At 45.7% G+C, this 3992-nt stretch overlaps 1 non-coding gene across 1 annotated transcript; it reads left to right on the plus strand.

The window, feature by feature from the left end:
- On the plus strand, positions 1 to 192 carry LOC140215126 (U2 spliceosomal RNA). The gene has a single exon (XR_011892045.1). It is a non-coding gene; the product is annotated as a U2 spliceosomal RNA (small nuclear RNA).
- The last annotated feature ends 3800 nt before the right edge of the window (positions 193 to 3992 follow it).

Genomic DNA, 3992 nt, shown 5'->3' on the forward strand with positions numbered 1-3992 from the left:
ATCGCTTCTCGGCCTTTTGGCTAAGATCAAAGTGTAGTATCTGTTCTTATCAGCTTAATATCTGATACGGGTTCTATATGGACCCACGATATTAAACCTATTTTTGGAAGTTGGCGGAGTGCTTGAAGCCTGCTTCACCTCCGCCGCAGGTCGGCCCGGTATTGCACTACCTCCGGGATCGGCCCCGCTCACTTAGGTGAGACTTCATTCAATCAAAATGAAGAGCACAAGCTCAACGCGAGCAGTGACTTGACACGCACCATTCCTATACTACACGCAACGATGCCGGTTCGCGGACCACGAGAGTAATTAAACTGCCACTCCATCTGTGTGTAGCGTCGCACTTGTTGCGTCGCAAATGGGACAGCCGCTCCAGCAAATTTCTAGTTATGGGCTTCGAGAAAAATTAATGAAAGCAAAAGAAAGAACCAGAATTCCTATTTGTCCGATGTCTCTGAATGATTGTCTCCTGTAAAGAGCCACTTGGGGGGATGGGGGGTAGGATTAGCCGTGGGGTTCGCAATCAATATGAATCCCACTCAAAGCCAACACTGGATTTTGGAGTTCACTATCGCTTGGATCCGTAAACCACCGCGGCCACGCAAGCTCGCCCTGCCGCCGAAATCCGCTGCCCAAGTGGAAGAAAGATTCCCTATGAAAGAAAAATAGAGTGCCCGATTTCTGGCAACTACTGTGCAGCCTTTGTGTACACATTTTCGCAGCAGTGGGACCGAGCGCCTCGAAAACAAACTTGTCGTATGCCCAAATGTGGCGAAATATATTCAAGGGTTAAAAGGTGCCTCATCTTTCTAACCTGTATGTTACGAAGACCTGTTGCTACCTTTTCATCATGAACATCATCATCATCATCATCCTGGCTACGCCCACTGCAGGGCAAAGGCATCTGCCATGATCCTCCAAGTACCCCGGTCAGGTGCCGATTGTCGCCATGTAGTCCCTAATCTAATCTGCCCTCCTAACTTTCTGCCACCCCCTGCTACGCTTCCCTCCTCTTGGAATTCAGTCTGTAACCCTTAATGGCCACCGGTTATCTTCCCCCCAGATTGCATGCCCTGCGCATGCCCATTTGTTTTTCCTGGTTTAAACTTTGGTGTCATTAACGAGCGTTTCTTCTCGCACACCCCAATCTGCTCTATTCCGATCCCCCCGTGACGCCACACCCATCATCCTTCTTTCCAGAGCCCGTTGCGTCGCCCTCAGTTACCCTTCGGTAATCCTCAAAGCTTTTTGTTGGGGCACTCGTGGCATCTTTCTCGTTTAATGAAGTCAAATTTTTTTCAGTTTTGGGGGAAAACTCAATGAGCTAGGCGCGATTGTGTCCCTGGCGCCGCTCTCAACAAGATGGCGGCGCCCATGCTTTTTGCCTGCAGGTTCGGCCCTACGCAGAACACGCCTGCCGGGCAGTGTAGCCACGTTGAAGGGGCAAAGCGTAGTGCAGTGAAGCGCTTGCTCGGGCGAAAAACGCAAATATGAGCCAAACAGGAATTTCCATTATTGGAAATTCCAGTTCAGTTTGCGCATTGCGTTCGCCTAAGGTAAAGAACACAAATGCGAGTGCCACAGCAGTCAAGTCAAAGCTTAGGATTGCGTATCATTTTTTTTTTTTTTTTTCTTTTCGTGCCTTTTACTCCTGGCCTGCGTGGCCCTAGCGCGCATGCACACGAAAGTAATGAAATGCTGAAAACACGAAATAATGCGGTGCGGCTGTATCATATCTATTTTGTGCGCTTTGTTCTTTGTGGACTACAGCGGTGTGCGTCATGAGAAAGTTTCGGTGCCCTTCTTGGGTGACCAGTGAAGCTATATTTAAAACCACATTGATTTGTACGGTTATTGCTACAAACTGCGTGTGGGTGTTTTTCTTTTTCGCTGCCAACGATGGGTTATCGCAACCGCGATCGGTTCTGCTGCTACGCTAGACGCGTGCTTGCCAACGGTTGGCTCTATACGCGACCCGCGACGCGTGGTCGGCACATTCAAGCAGTCAATTGCAAACCGTTCCAAGAAAAAGGATGTACTCACACACGCGAGACAGATGTTCGACGATTGTACTTTCTGACCCTCGAGGAAGCGCCGCCTTCCCACGTTTTCTATAATACGATAAGATTCAGAGCGACCGCGACCACTTGTCTTTGTCAATATCTCGGAAACGCTTTCTTTGTTTTCTTTTTTTTTTTTTAAATCCAGATACTCAGACGCGCCCGTGTTCACGCGCACTTGTTCTCTCCGATAAGCAGGGAAGCTCGGTTGGGGTGGTGTCGGGCCTTGCGCATGCGCTGCTGAGCTCGTCGCTTCGCCGGCCGGTCGATGCTGGCGCGGTACTGGTAATGAACTTCGACGTGCATGGTGAAACGTCACTTTGTATTGCCACTGTAGACTAGCAATGCAATGTGTTTGCGAGCGATTGGATAAATGAGAAAGCGTGCACTGTCTACAGTTCATGCCCCTCTAGAGTAGTGGAAATGTTGCTCCAAGTGTTAGGTTTGTAATTTGCGCCTACGAACATGAACTAAACAAAGAAAATGGTCTGCAGCCGCCTTCGCTTCATAAAATTCCCGTACGAAGAAATTTCCGTGCGCGAATGAGAGAGCAAAAGAGAGAAACCATGTTAAGAAGAATGGCTGCCTTTTACGTGATCTCGCGCATGAAACCAGACGATAGATTAATTTTAGCCGTTCATTTTGATTTGCCGAATGTAAACCGGAACACTTTCTCCACGCGGTCTTCAGATTTGAATGGCAATCAATCACATCCTTTCTTTTTTTTTTTTTTTTCTGTTTCTTTCTATCTGGAACCGAAAGAATTCAGAACGCCATTTCAATCTTAGATTCGATTAGATATCGCGACTGGTATGCTGAAATATCACGCCTTATCTGGTGTTAACCTTCTTGATCACGGCAATAAAAAATCGCCAGTTCCCGAACTTTAATCGCGCCGAAGATGAACCGATATGCTGGATTCTTATTGTCATGATTTTATAGAAAGCGCTGGTTCTATGGCTAGCTTTGAGGAAAAGAAAAACATCGTTCAGGAATGTATAACTCTAAACAACTAAAAAAAAAAATCTGCCGGCAATTGGTACTACAACGAGAGTACTGAGAATACTGGAAAAGATGAAATCCAATCATGCTGAACTGAACTGAGATTATTTCATCAAGACATGCCCCGAAAAACGTGGCCACTTTCAATGATAATTTCAAATGTGATTTCTTTCTTTTTTTTTTTTCTTTTTTTTTTTTTTTACGACGGATAATAATTATCTTTCCAATGGCGGATGTGAAAATTTCAGAGCACGTCATTTTCGAAATCCCAAGGCCCCGGACGCATTCTCTCTTCTTTAAGTATTTTGGTGGTGCACACGGAGGAAAATTTCGCGCACGTAATTTATAAACTAGTAGTTGATTTTCTAGAAGAACACAAAGTGCTGACAAACGGCCAACCAGGACACAATTAAATTGGTATTACGCACGGTTTCGAAGCCGCGGTAACAAAAGGGTAACAAAGGGACGTTCATTTCGTGGTGTCGATTTCACGTCTCTCACAATAAAAAAAAAAAAAATAATAATAATAAAAACTACTGCATAAAATAGGTTTTCCCAAACTGGATGGTTTCGATCAGCTTTTGAACAGCCCTTCCTTAAATTGAGTTGGCGTTGATTGAGCAGGTGCGGGCCTCTGCTGTTTTGGATTTTTGTAAATGGCATCAGTACTGGACAGTCCGTTCACTTGAGGATCAAAGGAGAAACCCCCCAAAAAAATATCATATCGTGGTGAGAGACGTGGCAGATGAGTACAATTATCGGCAGAAAAAAAAAAAGGAAAACCGCCTCGTACTCAGAAGCCGCTCCTCTCACGTGTGAAGCTTCAAACAAATTGTTTTTCTTGAGACGCTCTATAAAGTTATACACAGCTCCTTAAATGCAGCACCCGCACACAAAGCCAAACGTTCCAAGCTGGAAAGAAAGCATGAA

This window comes from Dermacentor andersoni, unplaced genomic scaffold (genome assembly GCF_023375885.2).
Source record: "Dermacentor andersoni unplaced genomic scaffold, qqDerAnde1_hic_scaffold ctg00000836.1, whole genome shotgun sequence".
Taxonomy (NCBI): domain Eukaryota; kingdom Metazoa; phylum Arthropoda; class Arachnida; order Ixodida; family Ixodidae; genus Dermacentor; species Dermacentor andersoni.